The 23895-nt window shown below is 40.1% G+C and overlaps 1 long non-coding RNA gene across 1 annotated transcript; it reads left to right on the top strand.

Moving 5' to 3' along the window:
• Positions 1-7021: 7021 nt before the first annotated feature.
• On the top strand, positions 7022-8554 carry LOC128196515 (uncharacterized). Its single transcript, XR_008248885.1, has 2 exons — positions 7022-7998; positions 8121-8554. It is a non-coding gene; the product is annotated as an uncharacterized LOC128196515 (long non-coding RNA).
• Positions 8555-23895: the final 15341 nt, after the last annotated feature.

The raw sequence follows: 23895 nt of genomic DNA, 5'->3' as shown, positions 1-23895 counted from the left end.
AGCATAGAGTCAGGCATCTGCTGAGACACATGAAGCATAACCTTTCCAGATGAGGAACATGTACATGTCTCTTATAGGTGCACAATTACAGTCTATCCACAGAGGGCAGGTGGCCACTACTAAGATGATTGTTGGAATGTATGATACACCTCCAGCACACAGGTGGACTATGGAGGAGTTTCATAATGTGGTAGCCTGGCTAGAAGAGCAGGTACAAGGAGGCAAAGCTGAAGCAGCTGAAACATCAGCTATGGAGATGGATGGAGATGATGCTGATGATGATGAGGATGATGCATTTGAGGATGCTGAAGATGAGGAAGAAGAGGAGGATACAGATGACAGCTCAGATTGATGAGTAGCTGAGATAGCATTTACTGATGAATGCTATCATAACTAAAGCAGGACTTATGTTTTTGTTTTATGTTCTGAACTTATTTACTTGTGTTTTTAGAATAGGGTTTGATGTACTCGATTGGAAACTTTGTCTGTTATAATGGTTTGCTTATGATTGTGATTGTTTGATAAGTAATGCTTGATGATGTTTTGATATGGATTGATGTTGAGATGTGCACATTACATGCTTATACAGGTGGTTCACAAGCTTTGTGAACAAATGCATGATGTTGTGATTGTGATTGTGATATTAAGCAAGATGTGTATGTCAAATGTGAATGAGCTTATATGTGAGGTTTTGAGCTCCAGAGTTTTTGTGATTGAGTGTTATTACTTTGAAAGCATGAATAACTTTGCCCAGGTTTTCTATGATTGAATTACTAGCTTGTTTGCATCATATGATCAAGGCCATTTGTTGGTAACCCTTGTATTAGCCAATTTCATGAATTGAGCCACTAAAAGAGAACACTATGTGTTCTATCCTTTGAACCCCTAGCCTTGAACATGATTTGAAAACCCTTGTTGAAAAGCTTTACCTTGAGTTATGTAGAAAATATTTTGTGGTATTGACAAATGTTCAAGTTTGGGGTTGTTGGAAAATAGAAAGGGAAATTGAAAGCATTGAGCTAAGAGCTAAGAATTAAGTATGTGAAAAGAGAAAGAAAAAGAGAAAGAAAAGAAAAGAAAAAGCAAAGCTCAATGCAAAGGAAAGTTGGGAATAAGTAAGAATGATTGTGTTCATATGATTCTCTTAACTCAAGGGTTTTGTGATCTAGAAAAACCAATTTTCTGGTTAGCCCAGCCACATTATAAGCCATTGAAAAGTCCTTGTGATGATGCATGCTTGTGAATGTATTTGATTGTGGTTAAATGAAAGGCAAAGTCAATTCATGTGACATTGTGATAGTAGAGTGAATAAGTGATTACCTCTTATACACTTGTATTCGAGTGAAATACTTTACTTAGTGAGGAAATATTCCATGAGCACATGAACATCCATGGTTAGTTGATTGATCATTCATGAAAAATAGCATTTGTTGGATATTAAGTGACTTTGTGAACACTAAAGCATGTGTATGTCTTGATTAAAGTCTTTATCATGAGCTTAATCGAAGTTTTTACTTATCTTGAAAAGAGGATTTTTGAATGGAGTAAACCATTGTATTGATTGGTAGAAGATTGAGTTACATCTTGTTTGCTTGAGGACAGGCAAAGTTCTAAGTTTGGGGTTGTGATAACAGTTGAAAAAAATGTTATTTTCATGCTTAAAATTGATACTAAAAGCAACCTTTAACACTTAGAAACTAGCTTGGAATCATCCTTTTGTTCATATTTTTGGAAATAAGAGAGCGGACAGGTTTATGCTTGATTTCAGTGTTTTATGCAGGTTTTAAGGTGAATTTGGTGAAAGAAGTGAAGAAGAATAGAGATGGAATCAGAAAAGAACTCAAAAAGTGTAAAAGGAGAAGCCGCAAGTACCGCTCAGCGGTAGTTTACCGCTGAGCAGCACTCAGGAACACCCGTTGGCTCCACTGAGGGGTGAAAATGCAGCTGAGGGGAAAATTGACTTTGCGCTAGTACCGCTGAGCGGCAGTTTACCGTTGAGCGGTGGTATTTTGGGCTTAGGCCCACTTTTCTGTAATATTACAAATATTATATAAGCTTTAGGACTTCCTAGGGTTTGTATCTTTGGCTGGAGACGAAGCAAACACACACCTTTCTACCCCTTGGAGGAAGATCTTGGATGCTAAGGCTACCTTCTCATCTTTCTAGGGTTCTATCTTTCATTCTTTCATTATTGTTCATCTAGTTTCACCATGAATATGGTCAACTAAACCTTGTATTGTTGTTGGGGAATCAATGTAGTCTTGTGAAACTCTCATATATGGAATTTGTGTTTTAACATCTTATTTTAAGATACATGCTTTCTTTCATCATTAGTTAGGGTTTTTCCTCCTTGCTTAAAGCTTGCATTGTTTAACTCATTAAATGCCATGATTATTGATTTTGTCGATATGGGAACGTATGTGGAAATCTAGATCCCGGGAATTTCTCCCAATAGCATATTGCCTAGACATAAGAATATGAGGGTTGGTTGCCGTTAAGCTTCTACACTTCAGAATTAATTATTATGGATGCTAGGAATTGTATGAACTCGTAATTAAGGATAGGCCTTCTTGCAAGGTGATTTAGAGAGTGGCATTAACATTGTTGAAAAGAATGATGAATTCCTAAAGTATATGAGAGTGGATAAGATGAAATTGATTACCCCAACAACATACTCATCCATCTAATTCATTAAAGTGTTTGATTTCCTCTTTTCCGTTGATCAAATTCATGCATACATATTTAATTATTGTCTTTTGCATTTAAAACCTACAATCAATTGTTCACAAGTCTTAAATAATCAACAAATCATATAACTAACTAGGCCGTGAGTCCTTTGGGAGAACGATACTTGGTCTTACCGAGTTTATTACTTGATACGATTCGGTCACACTTGCCGAGGGTTAAACAAGTTTTTGGCGCCGTTTTTCGGTGTTCATAAATTTGTCATCAATCGGTCGGGATGGTCAGTCAAGTGATAAGAGTTGAAAAACTGTTATTTTTATACTTAATTTTGACCTTAAAGACAACCTTTATGACTTAGAAATTAGCTTGGAATCATGCTTTTGCTTATGTTTTGGAAATAAGAGAGTTGGATGGGTTTTATGCTTGGTTTTCCTTGTTTTGGCAAGTTTTAAGATGAATTGAATGAAAGAATTGAAGTAGCCAGGAGTTGGACTCAGAAAAGGAAAGAAAAGTGCACAAAAGAAGAGTCGTAGTCATCGTTGAGGGGCTGAGCGGTACTTTGAAGTATCATAGTTACCGGTGAGGGGAAAAACTGCAATTGAGCGTCAAAATAGAAGAACCGCACTTACCGCTGAGCGCTAATTACCGTTGAGCGCCATTTAGTTTGGGCTTGGGCCTATTTTCTGTAACTTTTAGGAATCTATATAAGGTTTTAGTCGAATTAGTGTTAGTATCTTTGGAGAAAGAGGCAAAATCACACTTTCTTCACCCCTTGGAGGAGGATTTTGGATGCTCAAGCTCTATTCTTCAACTTCTAGGGTGCTATCTTTCATTCTTTCATTGTTTTTCATCTAGTTTCACCATGTCTATGGTGAAATAAACCTTCATTTTTGTTGGGGAACCGATGTAATCCTTTGAAACTCTCATGTATTGAATTGGTTCTATATTCTATATGCTTTCTTTCATTAAACGTTAGGGTTTTTCTTCTATACTCTATGCATGCTTTGTTTAACTCATTCAATTATCTGATCATTGATGTTATTTTTATGGACACATATAAGTAAATCTAGAACTGAAGAAATTCTCCCAAGAATAATATTTCCTAAACATAGGGATAGAAGGATTTGTTGCCTTTAAGCTTCTGTGCGTATGTAATGCATGGATAATTGCTAGGGAGAACAAGACATTGTAAACTAGTGATTAGGAGTAGGCTTTCTTCACTGAGACATCGGGTTTAAGGTAAATTAGAAAGTGACTTTAACATTAATGAAGAAAGATGAATTCTTGAATACATGAGAGTGGATACGATGAATCAGAAACCCCAACAACATAATCATTCATATTATACATCAACCATTTTTTCATCTTTCAAGTCCATTGATCAAAACCTTGCATTCGTGTTTATTTTTCGTAATTCAACAACAATATTTTTGTTTACAAGTCTAAGATAATCAACAAATCACATAACTCTTTAGGCCGTGAGTCCTTTGGGAAACGATACTTGGTCTTACCATTTTATTATTACTTGATACGATTTGGTACACTTGCCGAGGGTTAACATTAGAGCATTTAGCGGGATTTTAATGATGCATCAGGGGATCGTACGGTGTGGGCGCCAGAGATATGTCTGACCAGGCCTCGGCACCCGTTTACCGGCTTCAATGTTCGTCCATCTCCCAACGGTCGCCCACTTGGAGCAAAGCCCACCCGGTCTTCATCATGAAGCGCTTTGAACATTGCTTGATGTGTCTGGTCTGCAAGCTTCACCCAGTCTTCAAGATTCGTCCGGTTGTACACTTAATCAGGAGTGTTTTAGCAAGGTCCCACCAAACCCGACCGAACCTTTTTGGCGCCCACCGTGGGGCCGAGCTAGTATTCCCCATTGTAGCCACAAGGAACTAGTGAGTGGTGCCTCAAAAGAATGTCAACTTAACCTTCCAGTCTCTTTCGCTCGGCCTCATCAACTCGACAATTAGGTCTCGACCGCTCGGCCACTTGGTCTCGTTCGCACGGCCATTCGGTCTACACCATTCGACTTCATGGCCTCTCAACTTTTATGATTGGACATTCAGATTCATCCGTTCGGCCATACATTGATCTTAGGTAATTCGTCGAATCTAGCCTCGTAGGTACTTGGCCAAATCTGGCATTAAGTGTTCGGCCTCGTAGATACTCAGCCGACCACTTGGCCTTCTCGGCCTCAACTTCTCGGCCTTCAAAGGCCTCAACTTCTCGGCCTCCAAAGGCCTCAGCCGCTCGGCCGTAGTAATCAGGTACTTTCTTCAACCAAGCCTCCAGGTACACGGTAAAAATTGGCATCAACGTTGTCAACACCCAATTTCGTTCGGGTAAGTAAATATTTAAAAATAATAAAGAATAAGATAATAATAATTAATGGTGGTGTCGCAACCGGAATCGCGATGGGACGACAATCCAAAAAAAGAAACGGGTTTTAGAAAAAGAGATTTGGAGTCGCCACCATAGTTTATTCTGGAAAACTACAGAAAAACCATAAAATTATAAGATATGGTCCACGAAAACCAGATTCTGGGTTCGGGAGTCGGTTACATGTAGGGAAGGTATTAACACCCTACAACGCCTGCCCTAAGGCAGTACCTTTAACTAAATACGCGAATGTGATGTGGTTTTCAAAATGTTTAACTATCCCCTAAAATAAAACTCTAAAGAAACAAAATATATTTTTTAGTTTTTTGGGCCCGACAAGGATTGACCTTGCTCCTACGTATTCTCATTCAGAATGAGAAATCAGGGTTACGTAGTTCTTTTTGAAACTGTTTGAAAAGTTTGTTTGGAAATTCTTTGAAAATTTGTTTTGAAATGATTTTGGACTTTTGGGAAGTGAACCTGACAAAGGACTAGCCTTGCTCCTATGTATCTCCACTTTTGATGGAGAATCAAGGATCACGTAGTTCTGGCTGAGAGATTGTTTGTTGTTTGAAAATGCAGATGTTTTTAGTTTTTGAAGATTTTATGTTTTTTTTTGGTATTTTTTTATAAAAGAAAGAGAAAAAGTTTTTAGCACAAGGACGATGCGAGTGATCACACATGTGCTTAACCTTTAAAATATTTTTTTGTATTTTTTTATAAAAGAAAGAGAAAAGGTTTTTAGCACAAGAACGATGCGAGCGATCACACATGTGTGTAACCTTTAAAATATATTTTTTTGGTATTTTTTATAAAAGAAAGAGAAAAAGTTTTTAGCACAAGGACGATGCGAGCGATCACACACGTGTTTAACCTTTAAAATATATTTTTTTGTATCATTATTTTTTTATAAAAGAACGAGAAAAGGTTTTTAGCACAAGGACGATGCGTGCGATCACACATCTGCTTACACCTTTAAAATATTTTTATTATATAATTATTTTTTTATAAAAGAACGAGAAAATTTTTTTAGCACAAGGACGATGCGTGCGATCACACATGCGCTTAAACCTTTAAAACATATTTTTGTAATTTTTATTTAAGAAAGAGAAAAGGATTTTAGCACAAGGACGATGCGAGCCATCACACATGTGCTTAACCTTTAAAACATATTTTTGTAATTTTTATTTAAGAAAGGTTTTTAACATAAGGACGATGCGAACGATCACACGTGTGCTTAACCTTTAAACATATTTTTTATTATTATTTTTATATTTTTAATTTTTTAATTTTTTAATTTAAAACGTTTGTAATTTTAATATTTTATCTTTTTCCTTTTTTTTTATTTTGTAATTTTTTATGTAAAACAAAACAAACAAATCCAATAGATATAAATAAAACAAAAGGGGTGGGGGCTATCATACAAAGGGGTTGCATATAATAAAACTTAACAGTCACGCAAATAATACAAACATAAAAATAAAATAAAAAAAACAAATAATAAAAGCATAAAAGAAAACAAGATAACATCCCAATAGGAATAGGGGTGCAGAGATAAAAGCTAGAGGTGTGGAGTAAAAATGAGGCTCCTTAGTTTGGTCCAAAACCCTCTTCTCCAACTTTTTATCTGTTAGGGGGTGTAAAGATGAAACTAGAGGTGCATCCCGAAATAGTGTGCTAAGGCCCAATTCCCCTTTTTTATTTTTATTGGCAGAAATAGAATGGGCATAAGCCCAATAAGGGTGCGAAAATGAGAATGAAGGGGTACAGGTGAGAAAAGAACTTTCATTTTTTTTATTTTCTAGGACCAGGATGGGTCTGAGCCCAGGCCAAGGGAATGGATAGGGGGTGTGCGGGTGAGAAATAGGGGGCTGCGTGAAGGAGAAAATGTTTTAGTATTATTAGTTTTTTTGATTTATTAGAGAGAGTTGGGTCGGAAAGAAGAAAAGAAAAAAAAAAAAAAAGGCCCAAGGCCTTTCCATTCTTCAGCCAACATTCCTTGGGGGTCTCCTTCGTTCCACAATCTCAACTGAAAAGAGAGACCTAGAGTCTTCTTCCCAAGTAGCCAACGGAGGTATCTCCACCCCGTCACGCACGCGCGCCACTGTCTCAGCAAAAAACGGCCGCCGCTAGCTGCGGCCCAAGCCGCCGCCAGTACGCCGACCACCACCACAAACCCCGCCGGTTGCTACCTCTGAACCAGACTAGCCACCACGACGAAGATGGTCACCGCGTCACGGCCTCTCCGGACCAGCCACCACGTCACGCCGCGCCTCGATCCGACTACCCAGGGAGGGGTTCGTCTCCGACGTCTCTGTGCCGCGTCTGCCTAACTGGCCGCCGCTCACCACGCGACCCAGCCACCACGCCACTGCTTCTTCCGATCTTGGCGTCGGTGGCAACCCCAATCGCCACCGGAATTGTTTCCAACCGCGGCGCCATCAACCTTGGAGGCCGCCACCGATGGGCTCTCCTATTCTCCTTTATCTATTTTCTGTTTCTATGCTTGATTGCTTTGATTGGGTTTGGCTCTTGGAATGGTTGATGGGTGATCCAGTGAGAAAAATGGGGATGAATTTGACGAATTCTAGAACGGAAAGGGTGGAAATCTGAGAGGGGTTGATCACGGGTGTTGGAGATGAAGGCCCCTGTTGGAGATGAAGGCCCTTGAGGTAAGGATGAAGATGAGGGTGATGAGCAGAGGGGTCAGTGCCATGAAGGGATGAAGATTGATGATGATCGTTGGCCGTGAGGTAGAGGTGAATGAATGGAATGGGTTTCAAGAGTAGAGAGATTGAGATGAGTGATGGCTAGGGAGATGACAGTAGCATGGAAGAAATACCGATTCACATGTGCAAGACCAATTGGGACCAACAAGCAGACACATAAATGCTAACTCTTAAAATGAAACACCTACTAGCTGAAGTAGTAAGACTTACCTCTATGGACTGATTTCGCACTTGTGCTATGGCTTGTAGTTGTCGGTCAATGCTCCTTACTTATCCTCCTCTCTGAACATGGCCTGTATTCCTTCTTTGTTGTGGGTGCAGTTAGTTGATGAATGATGAATGGTATCGGGGTGAGGGGAGTCGAGATTGGATTATAGTTGAAGGTGGAGGTGTTGGAGATCCCCTTTTTTCTCTTGATGAGGTCTGTCCAAATTCAAACTTGAAAGACTCCATGGTCCTTCCTTTTCAAAAATGCTTTTCAAGATTCCGCAGGAGGAAAAGCCTCTGACTTAGGATATTCACTTTGAATTCAATTTGTCCTTTTTCCTCTTTTATGTTTCAAATGGATCAATTGGTCCTAGCGGGTCAGATATCCTTTCCCATTTGATATATGATTGCAGCTACTGTAAGCCCTTTGCTGCAGAACGATAGTCCTCTGTATTGCATGTTGTGATATGCACGTTGCATGATAGAAAGCTCAATTTGTGCTTGCGTAGACTGAGAATGGGGAGAAGCAAAGTCTGCTATTCCTAAAAGGCTTAGTTGACTATTGTGTTTTCTTTTTTTCTCTTTTTTTTAGATTTTTTTTGTTTTGTTAACGTTTAACATAAAAAATTAAAGCAAAAAAATACTAAATCAAATAAAGTGAAATAACTAATATAAAAAAAGTAAAATAGAAACATAACTTAAAAATAAAAATGAAAGAAAATAGAATAAAATAAAATAAAACAAAATAAAATAAAATAAACCTATTAGAGTCAATTCGGACGAAATTGGGTGTTGACAGCTGCCCCTCTTTACTTAGATATTACTGGATAATATGAAAATTTGATATTTTCGTATTATTAGAGTAAAAGCTAAGTAAAGAAAGTCACACTAATTTCGTCCGGATTTCAAAATGAACAAGGGACAATAGGGAAATTTAAACAAAAAATGAACAAGGCTAAGAGAAATTGAGGTCTGCAAACCTCACGGAGGGCATCATAACCCTATGGATAAAAGAAAAGTCGTGTAACAACATTGTGGAGGGTGTAACAACCTTGTGGAGGGTGTAACAACCCTATGGATGAATGAATGAGGTGTAACAACCTCGTGGAGGGTGTAACAACCCTATGGATGAGAGAATGAGGTGTAACAACCTCGTGGAGGGTGTAACAACCTCGTGGAGGGTGTAACAACCCTATGGATAAGTGAATGAGGTGTAACAACCTTGTGGAGGGTGTAACAACCCTATGGATGACATAATGAGGTGTAACAACCTCGTGGAGGGTGTAACAACCCTATGAATAAGTGAATGAGGTGTAACAACCTCGTGGAGGGTGTAACAACCCTATGGATAAGTGAATGAGGTGTAACAACCTCGTGGAGGGTGTAACAACCCTATGGATAAGCCAATGAGGTGTAACAACCTCGTGGAGGGTGTAACAACCCTATGGATAAGTGAATGAGGTGTAACAACCTCGTGGAGGGTGTAACAACCCTATGGATAAGTGAATGAGGTGTAACAACCTCTTGGAGGGTGTAACAACCCTATGGATAAGTGAATGAGGTGTAACAACCTCGTGGAGGGTGTAACAACGCTATGGATAAGTGAATGAGGTGTAACAACCTCGTGGAGGGTGTAACAACCCTATGGATGAATGAATGAGGTGTAACAACCTCGTGGAGGGTGTAACAACCCTATGGATAAGTGAATGAGGTGTAACAACCTCTTGGAGGGTGTAACAACCCTATGGATAAGTGAATGAGGTGTAACAACCTCGTGGAGGGTGTAACAACGCTATGGATAAGTGAATGAGGTGTAACAACCTCGTGGAGGGTGTAACAACCCTATGGATGAATGAATGAGGTGTAACAACCTCGTGGAGGGAGTAACAACCCTATGGATAAGTGAATGAGGTGTAACAACCTCGTGGAGGGTGTAACAACCCTATGGATGAGTGAATGAGGTGTAACAACCTCGTGGAGGGTGTAACAACCCTATGTATAAGCGAATGAGGTGTAACAACCTCGTGGAGGGTGTAAATACCCTATGGATAAGTGAATGAGGTGTAACAACCTCGTGGAGGGTGTAACAACCCTATGGATAAGTGAATGAGGTGTAACAACCTCTTGGAGGGTGTAACAACCCTATGTATAAGCGAATGAGGTGTAACAAACTCGTGGAGGGTGTAACAACCCTATGAATAAGTGAATGAGGTGTAACGACCTCGTGGAGGGTGTAACAACCCTATGGATAAGTGAATGAGGTGTAACAACCTCGTGGAGGGTGTAACAACCCTATGGATGAGTGAATGAATGAGAGTGATCATTGGGTTCGACCATTGTCTTACAGAGGGCCAAAATGCAAAAAGAAAAACTTGAGGTTAGGGTGCCAGACAAAACTGGGCTTAGGGTGCTATGCGAAACTAGGTTTTGGGGGCTAGGCAAGCTGGGCTTTGTGGGCCGGTATGCAAATTGGGCTTTGGGGGCCAGTGTGGAAACTAGGCTTTGGGGGCCAGTGTGGAAAGTGGGCTTTGGGACCAATATGGAAACTGAGCTTTGGGGGCCAGTGTGGAAACTGGGCTTGGGGGGTCAGGCGACCTATGCTTGGTGGGCCAGTATGGAAACTGGGCTTGGGGGCCAAGTGACCTGGGCTTTGTGGGCCAGTGTGGAAACTGGCTTGGGGGCCAGTATGGAAACTAGGCTTTAGGGGCCAGTGTCGAATCTGGGCTTTGGGGCCAGGCGAGCTGGGCTTTGTGGGCCAGTGTGGAAACTGGGCTTGGGGGGCCAGTATGGAAACTGGGTTTGGGGGCCAGTATGGAAACTAGGCTTTGGGGCCAATGTGGAAACTGGGCTTTGGGGGCCAGTGTAGAAACTAGGCTTGGGGGCCAGTGTAGAAACTAGGCTTGGGGGCCAGTGTAGAAACTGGGCTTTAGGGCCAGTGTGGAAACTGGGCTTTGGGGGCTAGTGTGGAAACTGGGCTTTGGGGGCCAGTATGGAAACTGGGCTTGGGGGCCAGTGTGGAAACTAGGCTTTGGGGCCAGTGTGGAAATTGGGCTTTGGGGGGCAGTGTGGAAACTGGGCTTTGTGGGCCAGTGTGGAAACTGGGCTTGGGGGCCAGTGTGGAAACTGGGCTTGGGGGCCAGTGTAGAAACTGGGCTTCAGGGCCAGTGTGGAGACTGGGCATTGGGGGCCAGGCAAGCTGGGCTTTGTGGGCCACTGTAGAAACTGGGCTTTGGGGGCCAGTGTAGAAACTGGGCTTTGGGGGCCAGTGTAAAAACTGGGCTTTCAAATTTCGAAATTATTGAAACTTGTAATTTTGTGAAGTGTTTTGTAATTTTGACAGAAATTTGATTTTTGAAAGGACATCAAGGCGTTGAAACATTTCATTACACAATATTAAAATCTTGATGCAGGATCAGGATGTCAAGACCCTTATATGAGAGAAAAAGCTTGATCGACATGAAACAATTTGGCTTGAAAGAGGAAATCTGAATGTTATTCTTTATGTGTTTTTGAAGAAGGAATCGATAACCATTCATATGAATGAAGAGGGTTTCGATCAGAAATACTTTCTTTTGATGGATTGGTGTACATATGAAAAACATTTGCTTTGTTTTATGTTTTTTTTTACTTGAGTCAATTGTCTTACATGCAATCATCAAACTGGTCATTATTTTCAATGCTTCGAAAAGTGAGGAATGTCATACATACGAGATCTAACTTTGAGATTATTACATTTTGACTTTTTCTTCCAAGACATCAACGCACACATGCTTGAATTTACTGGCAAGTGAAGAATGAGAGCTGTTTAGAATGGTTTGGAAGAGAATGGGATAGCCATGCGGGCATGTCACCTCATACGCTCCTTAAAGGAGATGGGTGCTGTCAACACCCAATTTCGTCCAGATTGATTTTTTTTTAGTTTTTACTATAGTCTATTATATTATTTACTTATTTTTATTTTTATTTTTTATCTTTCATTTTTGTTTTTTATCTTTTATTTCTTTATTTATTGTTATTTATTTATTCATTTCTTTTCTCATTATTTTTTATTATTATTACTACGTTTGCATTATCTTAGTTTTATTTACAATTATTATCTTATTTTTCTCCATATATATGTATATATATTTTTCTTACATTTTTATTATTTTATTTTTATTTTAGTTTCTATTTTTATTTTATTTTCATCTTTAGTTTTACCTATTTAAAGTTTATTTTGTTTAATATAATTAATACGGTTAAAAAAAAAGATATGAGAAAAGGAAGAAAAGAATGTTTGGTTTGGAGGGAACACTATACGTGTGTGGTGGAAGAGGGGGCAGAAACCGTTTCTGCAGAGAGCCAAGGTGGTGGCAGAGACGTTTTAGAGGAGAGCAGGGTGGCAGACGCGATTTGGGGTGCGTACAGAATCAGTACAAGTAATTTGGCACAGAGAATTGCACAAAAACACAGAGAGAGAGAGCGGGGGGAAGGTTTTATTTTTCTGGTTTTAGAGAGAAAGGAAGAGAAGGATTTCACACACTGTCTCTCAAACCTTCACCATTGGCACCTGCAAAGAAGAACAAGAGACATTATTCACAGCAAAAGAAGGGAGAAGTCAGCCACTCAAGGGAGAAGGGGATTCATTGGTGATGCAAGGTTGACCATAGAGAGCGGATCTTTGAGAGGTAAGTAATGTTGTTTTAGTGAGTTGTTTGCTTGCTCTTGCACATATGTCTGTTGAAGTTGCTAGGCTTGCGTATGACTGTCGTTGAGTGTGTTCTTAGTGTTGTGAATATTGGTTTATGTTCACTGTTATCGATCATCATCATCCTCCCCAGACCCACTCCTATCCGCTTCTTTTGTTCCATTTCTCTCCTCCAAGCATGTCCATTTGCTCAAGATTCGATCAAAAATAGGCTTTCACGCCTCTGCCCATTTCCAACCATCAACATTGAAATTGAAACAGTAAACAGGATACTCACAAAGAATAATCACAAAAAAAAAAATAGAGCCAGTATCATCTTCACCAAAACCACTCCATTCACCCATTGGAACCTCCATCCCAACTCACGCATAACACCATCATCCTCAACCTGCATTGCACAAAGCCACAGCCAAAAACAATGACCAATTTCCAGCACCCACACACAAGCCCATACTGTACCTTCACTGAACCAAAGCGGGAATTGGCCACTGTGCCGTTCACCATCACCTTCGACCACACAACACCAACCTCCACTTCCATTCATTCTTGTCCAATCTAAGAAGAGGCACACTCACCCACCATCAGGCTCACCATCACGTTGTAGAACACTAGATTAAGGTAGTAGTGCGCAAAGGGAGAAGAGAAACAGAGAAGGAAAGAAAGGCTTGGAGCTGTGGCCGGGGACGACTTCGGCGATGAGTAGTGTACTCTCAATGCTTTGGACAATGGCATACGGCGGCTGGCTAAGACCGCGGTGGCGACCCGCATCGCCGGCAGCACCTCAGGTAGAGAAAGAAGGTCATCGTGGCAGCAAGGACTAGGCAAAGAGCCTCTTCGCAGTAGCCGATTTGACGGGAGCGGCTGTACGCGCGCGAGCAGGAAGAGGAAAAGGGGAACCCAGCGCCGTGGCTGACGGTGGCTCCGGTGACGAGCGGAGGCGAACCCCTCCCTAGGTTACCATTTTCGAAGGGAAACGAGAGAGAAGGCAATGGCGCTGCGGTCGGCCATGCTTCCGGTGGCGCCTGAGGTCGCCGTCGACGCCGAGACCGGTAGAGGGTCCTCCCGCAGTGGCTGTCAGGCGGCGGCTGGTTCGAAGAGGCAGTGGCGCCGCGGTCGGCCATGCTTCTGGTGGCGCCTGAGGTCACCGTCGACGCCGAGACCAGTAGAGGGTCCTCCCGCGGTGGCTGTTCAGGCGGCGGTTGGTTCGAAGAAGCAGTGGTGCGGTGGCCGTCCGGGCGAAGGTGAGCGCCTCGGATTTTCCTCGCTTAGAGAGAAAGAGACCCTAGGTCTCATTTGAGAGCAGTAGCGCAGAGAATGGGAGAACCCCTAAGGTTCCCTGAGCTGCTGGAGAATGAAAAGGCCTTGGGCCCTTTGTCTGACCCAGCCCCCTTTGCGCAACCCCCATTCTTCACTCGCGCACCTCCACACATCCTCGGGCCAGTGCCGGGCAAAGCCCAAGAATAATTGAAAACCTTTTCTCCCGCAGCCCCTGTTTCTCACTTCCACACCCCCTTTCAGCTTGGGTTTTTGGCCCAGTGCATTTATAAAAGAGGGAAACTTTTTCCTGCACCCCTTTTTCCATTTCGCACCCCTACTCAGTTTGGGCTTAAGCCCATCCGTTTCTGGAAACAAAAATTAAAAAAAAAAGGGAATTGGGCCTGACAAGCGAATACCCAATGGCACCTCCAAATTTCATCCTTACACCCCTAGCAGATGCAAAGTTGGAGAAAAAGGACTTTGACCCAAACCAAAGGAGCCTCAACTTTACTCTGCACCTCTGGTTCTTATCTCTGCACCCCTATTCTTGTTGGGTTGTTCTCTTGCTTTATTTTTATGCTTTTGTTTCTTTCCTTTTATTATTATTTGTTTGGTTATTAGTTTTTACTGTATGTAACCCCTTGTATGATAACCCTCACCCCTATATCTTGTGTTTTATTTTTATTTTTATTTATTGGGCTTATTTGCTATAGTTTAAACATGAAAAAAAAGAAGAAAATATATATATATATATATATATATATATATATATATATATATATATAAATGGCAAAAATATGTTTTAAAGGTTAAGCACACGTGTGACCGCTCGCGTCGTCCTTGTGCTAAAAACCTTTTCTTTTTTCTTAAATAAAAATTACAAAAATATGTTTTAAAGGTTTGGGCACATGTGTGATCGCACACATCGTCCTTGTGCTAAAACCTTCTTCTTCTCTTCTAAAAAATAATAAAAATATTTTGAAGGTTTAGGCACATGTGTGATCGCACGCATCGTCCTTGTGCTAAAAACCTTTTCTCTTTCTTTTATAAAAAATAATAAAAATATTTTGAAGGTTTAGGCACATGTGTGATCGCACGCATCGTCCTTGTGCTAAAAGCCTTTTCTCTTTCTTTTATAAAAAATACCAAAAAATATTTTAAAGGTTAAGCACATGTGTGATGGCTCGCATCGTCCTTGTGCTAAAAACCTTTTCTCTTTCTTTCATAAAAAATACTAAAAAATATTTTAAAGGTTAAGCACATGTGTGATCGCTCGCATCGTCCTTGTGCTAAAACCTTTTCTCTTATAAAAAATACTAAAAAATATTTTAAAGGTTAAGCACATGTGTGATCGCTCGCATCGTCCTTGTGCTAAAAAACCTTTTCTCTTTCTTTTATAAAAAAATACAAAAATATATTTTTAAGGTTTAGGCACATGTGTGATCGTTCGCATCGTCCTTGTGCTAAAAACTTTTCTCCTTCTCACATGAAAATACCAAAATATAAAACATTCACATCTTCAAACAACAATCAACCTTTCACCCAGAAATACGTGATCCTTGATTCTTCATCAAGAGTGGAGATACGTAGGAGCAAGGCTGGTCCTTGTTAGGTTCACTTCCCCAAAAATCCAAATTTATCCATAATCAATTTCTCAAACAAATTTCTCAAACAATTCATCAAACAAAATTTTCAAGCAGTTTCCAAAAGAACTACGTAACCCTGATTTCTCATTTTGAATGAGAATACGTAGGAGCAAGGTCAATCCTTGTCGGACCCAAAAAACTAAAAAATATATTTTGTTTATTTAGAATTTTATTTTAGGGGATAGTTAAACATTTTGAAAACCACATCATATTCGCGCATTTAGTTAAAGGTACTGCCTTAGGGCAGACGTTGTAGGGTGCTAATACCTTCCCTACACGTAACCGACTCCCGAACCCAGAATCTGGTTTTCGTGGACCGTGTCTTATCGTTTTATGGTTTTTCCGTAGTTTTCCAGAATAAACTATGGTGGCGACTCCAAATCTCTTTTTCTAAAACCCGTTTTCTTTTTTGGATCGTCGTCCCGTCGCGATTCCGGTTGCGACAGATGGCGACTCCACTAGGAACGCTAGAGAGTCAGGCCATTTAATTAGATACGCGAATTCGATGTGGTTTTTCTTTGTGTTTTTTCCCTTTTTCCTTATCTATGTTTGATATTTGGAATAATTGCATGTGAGTTTCTTTTACTTGTTCAATATGTTTGAAATAATTGTTCCTTATCTATGTTTGATATATCTACTTATTTGTGTTTGTTTTGCAAGTGTTGTTTTGCATTATAATCTCCCTCCACACATTATGCATATCATGAGTGAGGCCCTATACCCAGGTCTGAGCGCAACTTAAAATTAAAGGGGTTGTGTAGCGGTGTCACTCTATGATGTACTTCCTATTTGGCTATTGTGAGAATCCCAACTAGAGTCTGTTCTCTTCATTTGTCTCTCCGCATCTAGTTGATTACTCTGACTGTTGTGGAGATACGGTGAAAAGAGCCATAGCTCTAGTGACCATTGATCTTTAGGCTCAGGGAACCATCCTTGTGAGATTGCATATACCTAACCTTGAATCTTAACCGTTGGACCTTCTCTAGGGCACAAAGGTTAACAAAACCACGCATCCTTTACATATCATTATATCTCTTTATACATCTTATTTTCTTTCTTTCATTGTTGCTCATTGTTTTTATGGTCTTATCACATTTTGTGTATTCTAGTCGAGAAATTATAAATATGTGATTAAGTCCTTAAGGTAAAGATGGAAATTAACATGAGATCTGAAGTCAAGGGGGGTTCAAGTTCAGACATTTTAAAGGAAAGGATAGCCATTGAAGTAAGGGAGGGTAATATGGATGGCCTGAGAGAACTGCTGAACAAAATGAAGACAACCCAAAAGGATGCATTCAGGAAGGAGTATGAGAATTTGTTGAGCCTGTTAGAGGTGGAAGTTCAAACATTGACCATTACTGTTTTAGCCCAATCTTATGATCCACCATTGAGATGTTTCACTTTTTGGGATTTCCAATTGGTGCCTATGGTAGAGGAATTCGAGCAAATTTTAGATACACCTCTCGAGGGAAAAGATCTATACAACTACCTCGGGCAGTATACCCATATCTTGCAGCAAGTGAGAATCATAAGAGTGCACCCTATGAAGTTGGAGAGAGGATTCATGCTTAAGGGTAAAACGAGGAGCCTTCCTCGGGGTTACCTAGAGTGATACCTATATCGTACGATTAAGGAGGAAAAGTGGGAAACAATTACGAATGTACTAGCTCTTATCCTCTATGGTGTCATGCTCTTTTGTAATATCATGGATTTCGTCGGCTATATCGCTATGAATGCATTTGTGGGATACAAAGTTCGCTCTAAAGAATCCAGTCAGTATTGTCCTAACTGAAGTTTCCAAGACCCTTAGTCAAGGTTATGAGCCATGCAGAAAGAAGATTTCTCGCATGAGTAAGGCCATTTTGAATGCCACATGTCACGTGGAAGAGTTATTGTGGTGTAAACCGAAGATGAAAGAGGCAAATGAATGATCGCAACTCTGTGCAGCCTCAGAGGAGGAAGGGTTTAAATGGTGTGTTTTCTTGGCAGCGAAGACCACATATCATATATCATTGCGGGAAGTACCCTAATGTACCCCTCATGGGTATTTGATGTTGTACTAATCACAATATTGTGTTAGCACAAAAGCAATCTGGGTAACGCTCACGCTTGCATCTCTTGCCATATTGCAGATCTTATGAGGAATGAACCTTTGTTGAACTGCTTCATCAAGTTAGGGACGCTTGGGGCAATGTTCTTCGCTGCGAGAGAGGCCCAAGATCATGGATTGGTAATGAAAGATTCCCTTAGCCAATGGATCGTAGAAAGAGTTAAGACAATCCAGTTGCCATTCAAGTTAATCCCCCCTGACCCAAATTGTGAAAAGAAATTTCACAGTGATGAATAGTGTGAAAGCAGCAGTGGCAAAACTAGAGAAGAAATGTCATCGAGCTAAGAAAAAAGAGACATCAAGAATTGGTAATTCAGATGAAGGGGCATATTGTTGAACAAGGGCGAATTGGATGTTAAGTCTCTCACAACTAGCTTCCCTCGCCAATGAAGCCATTGAAGGTGTTCCGAAGTTATTAACTGATCTTGAGTCTGTAGTGTCAATCTTTAACCCGCCTAAGGGGATTGAAACTTTCCTCAATTGCTGCAAAAGTTGATAAGAGAAATGAAGAATATGATGCCCAAGGCCCGAGTCAATTGACCAAGACTTCCTATGACTCCTTTTTTTGGAACTTCTGAATAATGAGCCACCCTATTGACTCTGTTTCGTGTTAATTTCCACACTATGTTGGGGCAATGTTTTCACAGCTTTATAATTTCCGACTGGAGTATTTGAACTACATTGTCTCTTCTTTTTCTTTCCTTTTTCATTGTCTTTTTTTCTTAATTTGTTTCATAAAAAAAAAACTTAAAAATACAGCTAAACATCCAAGATACCCTAAAGGACTCGAACAAGTTATCAAATCTTGGAGAACCAAGGAGAAGTTCAAGAAGGAATGAAAGTTAATATCCAACAATTCAATGAGCAGATGAGTTGAATCCTAGAGGTCCTGAATGCCTTACAAAACCCTGGAGATTCGCACACATCACGAGCGCAACAAAGAGTTCCAGGAGCACAAACTTTCTCTCCTTATGGTCTCCCCTAGAATTACACTACACCCTTGGGAGTGGATTCGGGACAACTTTGCATTCAAAAGGCCAAAATAATACAGTGAAGGAGGCAACAAGCTTAGGGCAACCACTTTCATGGTCCCTATAGAAGTGATTCAGCCCAGTGTAGTAAGCGAGACAATGACAAAGCAACCTGAGTTGAAATCTTCTCCTCATGTTGTTACGCCAATGGATTTTGAGGTTGACAGGCGTAAATTAGAAATGTTAGAAAAGGGCGAGAGTCATAGAAGTTGGAGGAAGCCTTAAGTTTGAAAATATTGTAGGGCTATGCTTAGTCCCAAATGTGGTGATACCTCCCGAAGTATAGATGACAAGGAGAGACCACTTGTCTTAAGACTCATCTCATAACACATGGGAAGAAAATGTTTGTTCATGCATGTGATGGAAAGTTGCTAATTCATTTGTTCCGAGAATTGGGCTGGCATGACACTAATTGGTGCGTTCATCTTAAACCTTCACGCAACTTGTCCTGGAAGGATCTAGTGACTGCTTTCTTAAAGTAGTACAAATATAACATGGATGTGGCACCTGATAGATTACAACTGTGGAGCATGGTAAAGAAGGAGAGTGAATCATTCAAAGAATACACCAAAAAGTGTAGGGCGTTCAAGCGCAAAGACAAACTTTAATTGATTCAAGATGGTTAAAGTTTGAAGGCAGTCAACCCAACACTAAGGCAGGGCTTGAGAATGTCTCTACAGATGCCATAATGAAATGAATTGTCTTGCTATGAGGGCTATGCTCATTGATATCACATTTCCATCCATGACTTTAATGTGAACTTTCATTACGAGGTATCTCCAAGGTTTACTGGAAATCATGTCCTAATAGGGTGTCACGGAGAAAACAAAAGCTGCAAATAACAAAAGAAAAAAAATGAAGGCAATCTTGAGTCACTCGTCTTTCTTGTAAATAGTCAAACTCTTGTTTTTCAAAAATAGCAAAAAAGGAATAAAAAAAATGATAATCGAAAACAAAAGTTGCAGTGTCAGATTTTTCCGAGGTCAAATGTTGAATCAAAAATAACAATTTGACGTTTTTTTCCGAGACGTTTGTGCGCATGTTGCTTGAAAACCTTCACCATTTACTTTCTCTAAAATAAAGGATTTTCCTCAACAAACACTGTTACTGCCCTCAGTAACAAAAACCTTTACACTGGGGCAGATTGGCTTGGCCAAAATTTTCCTCACTTGCGCTAGTTGGGTGATCCCTGAATCCATTGAGACAAACAGAAGAACTTTCAAAAAGAGAATAAGCCCACTAGATTGAAAACCCGAAAGGGCAATCTAGAAAAGAAAAGAAAGGAAAAAAAGGAACTCATGTTGAGGTCATCTAGTCGTAGAATTAATCTTTTGAAAATAAAGCAATCAGAATTTGAAATGATGTGTGGCCTTCTTGTCTTTATCTAAAAGCAAAAATATATCCATTGTCACCCCGTTTGAGCCAAAAATAAATTCTTTTTCAAAATTATCCCCAAGCAGGGGTTATCGTAAGTAGGAGTCAACTCGGTGTGCAAATAATGAGCACTCAATGATCAAATGAAGGGTTTTTCATCAACCCATACCACAAGAAACGAAAAAAAAAACAAAAAAAAGAATCTCAAAGTGGTGATAAACAAGGGGAATGAAAAACGAAGTTTGAGAAAAAGTAAAATGTTCAAAAAGTCGAATAGTTGATGCAATGCCAAGATGATAACCCTTGCTAAAAAAAAACCGACAAACATTCATTTGGGCCTTTATATCTTTTCTTTCAATACCTTTTAGCCCCTAGCCACGTTACAAGCCTAATAAAGTCCACACAGATTGAATAATGTTTGCTCAAATTTTCATAAAGCTTAATTTTGCGATAAGACGAAATGACTTGCAATGTGTCCAAGAAATAAAATAAAACAAAAAGAACAAAAAATTTGAAAATGAATGAAAAAAAGAGAGAAAAAAGTAATGTCTCAGGAAGAGGGGATCTCCCTGCCAACTAGCCAGAAGCATGCGAAAAAATCAAACCAATTGGGGGCGATCCTTTTAGCTTATCCTTTTCATGCCCACTTCCTCTTCCAGGAAAGAACCCATACTCGAAAAAAACTGGGGCAGATTTGTGAATCTCACACGAATTCTTCGCCTTGCAACTCATTGACCCATAATCCCAAGACTGGAACAGCTTTGCGGGTCTTACATGAATTTTTCACCTGAACTATCATGGATCCATACCCTATGCTCATTTTCCCAAGCACCAAACTAGGGCAACTTTCGGGATATCCCATTTCACTTTGACATTCACATATCACATCTCCGGCAAGGAGTGTATGAGGAATGATGTGCCCACGTGGTTGTCCTAGTCTTCTCGAAACCATCCTAAACATCTGTCATTTTTCTCACTTGCCAGTGAATTCAAGTATGCGTGCATTGATGTCACGAAAGAAAAGTCAAAATGTAATTATCTCAAACTTTAGACCTCAGATGTATGACATTCCTTACTTTTCAAGGCATTGAAAATAATGACCAGTTTGATAATTGCAAGTAAGACAATTGACTCAAGCGAAAAAAAAACAAAGCAAATGTTTTCCATATGTGTGCATTCATCCATAAAAAAAAATCTTTCAGATCGAAACCCTCTTCATTGATATGAATGGTTGTCGAATCCTTCTTCAAAAATACAAAAAGAATAACATTATGGTTTTCTCTTTCAAGTCATGTTGTTTCATGTTGATCATGTTTTTTCTCTCATTTTGGGGTTTTGGCACCCACATCTTTACACTCTGTTCACCGCCTTTAAGTTAGTGTTTCAGCATTCTACCATGGTCTTTACACTTTGTTTTTCCTATCCTCATATTAGGACCTTCTCTTTGGAAATGGTCATTGATGCCTTTTCAAAAATCAAATTTTTGTCAAAAATTACAAAAAAAAAAACATTTCACAAAACTACAAGTTTCAAGAATTTGCAAATCCAAAAGCCCAATTTTCACATTGACCCCAAGCCCAGTTTTCACATTGGCCCACAAAGCCCAGTTTCTACACTGGCCCACAAAGCCCAGTTTCTACATTGGCCCACAAAGCCCAGTTTCTACACTGGCCCCCAAAGCCCAGTTTCTACACTGGCCCCCAAAGCCCAGTTTCCACACTGGCCCCAAGCCTAGTTTCCACACTGGCCCCAAAGCCCAGTTTCCACGCTGGCCCCAAAGCCCAGTTTTCACACTGGCCCCCGAAGCCCAATTTCCATACCGGCCCACAAAGCCCAGCTTGCCTGGCCCCCAAAACCTAGTTTCGCTTAGCACCCTAAGCCCAGTTTTGTCTGGCACCCTAACCTCAAGTTTTTCTTTTTGCATTTCGGCCCTCTGTAAGACAATGGTCGAACCCAATGATCACTCTCATTCATTCACTCATCCATAGGGTTGTTACACCCTCCACGAGGTTGTTACACCTCATTCACTTATCCATAGGGTTTATACACCCTCCACGAGGTTAGTACACCTCACATCATTCATCCACAGGGTTTGTACACCCTCCACGAGGTTAGTACACCTCATATCATTCATCCATAGGGTTTGTACACCCTCCACAAGGTTGGTACACCTCACATCATTCATCCACAGGGTTTGTACACCCTCTACGAGGTTAGTACACCTCATATCATTCATTCACAGGGTTTGTACACCCTCCACGAGGTTAGTACACCTCATACCATTCATCCATAGGGTTTGTACACCCTCCACGAGGTTAGTACACCTCATATCATTCATTCACAGGGTTTGTACACCCTCCACGAGGTTAGTACACCTCATATCATTCATCCATAGGGTTTGTACACCCTCCACGAGGTTAGTACACCTCACATCATTCATCCACAGGGTTTGTACACCCTCCACGAGGTTAGTACACCTCATATCATTCATTCATAGGGTTTGTACACCCTCCACGAGGTTAGTACACCTCACATCATTCATCCACAGGGTTTGTACACCCTCCACGAGGTTAATACACCTCATATCATTCATCCATAGGGTTTGTACACCCTCCACGAGGTTTGTACACCTCGTTCCCCTCAAGCACGGTTTTGGTTCAGCGTTTCAAGCCCAGTCTTGTCTGGCGCCTCTAGTTTTTCTGTGATTTTGGGCCCTCTGCTCGGCAATGGTCGTTTATGTTGCAATCTCACATTCTTCATCGATTTGTTTAACTTATGTTTCGTATTCATTTTACCTCATTTTGCTTCCTTAGAAATCCAGACGAAATTAGTATTTCTATCTTTACTTATCTTTTACTAAATAATATGAAGACATCACATCGTCATATTATCCAGTAATATCTAAGTAAAGAGGAGCAGCTGTCAACACCCAATTTCGTCCAGATTGATTTTTTTTTAGTTTTTACTATAGTCTATTATATTATTTACTTATTTTTATTTTTATTTTTTATCTTTTATTTCTTTATTTATTGTTATTTATTTATTCATTTCTTTTCTCATTATTTTTTTATTATTATTACTATGTTTGTATTATCCTAGTTTTATTTATAATTATTATCTTATTTTTCTCCATATATATGTATATATATTTTTCTTACATTTTTATTATTTTATTTTTATTTTAGTTCCTATTTTTATTTTATTTTCATCTTTAGTGTTACCTATTTAAAGTTTATTTTGTTTAATATAATTAATACGGTTAAAAAAAAAGATATGAGAAAAGGGAGAAAAGAATGTTTGGTTTGGAGGGAACACTGTACGTGTGTGGTGGAAGAGGGGGCAGAAACCGTTTCTGCAGAGAGCCAAGGTGGTGGCAGAGACGTTTTGGAGGAGAGCAGGGTGGCAGACGTGATTTGGGGTGCGTACAGAATCAGTACAAGCAATTTGGCACAGAGAATTGCACAAAAACACAAAGAGAGAGCGGGGGGAAGGTTTTATTTTTCTGGTTTTAGAGAGAAAGGAAGAGAAGGATTTCACACACTGTCTCTCAAACCTTCACCATTGGCACCTGCAAAGAAGAACAAGAGACATTATTCACAACAAAAGAAGGGAGAAGTCAGCCACTCAAGGGACAAGGGGATTCATTGGAGATGCAAGGTTGACCATAGAGAGCGGATCTTCAAGAGGTAAGTAATGCTGTTTTAGTGAGTTGTTTGCTTGCTCTTGCACATATGTCTGTTGAAGTTGCTAGGCTTGCGTATGACTGTCGTTGAGTGCGTTCTTA

The sequence above is a fragment of the Vigna angularis genome, chromosome 5 (assembly GCF_016808095.1).
Source record: "Vigna angularis cultivar LongXiaoDou No.4 chromosome 5, ASM1680809v1, whole genome shotgun sequence".
Lineage (NCBI taxonomy): Eukaryota > Viridiplantae > Streptophyta > Magnoliopsida > Fabales > Fabaceae > Vigna > Vigna angularis.
Note: the sequence above shows the minus strand (reverse complement) of the source record. Positions and strands in the feature narration are given on the sequence as shown.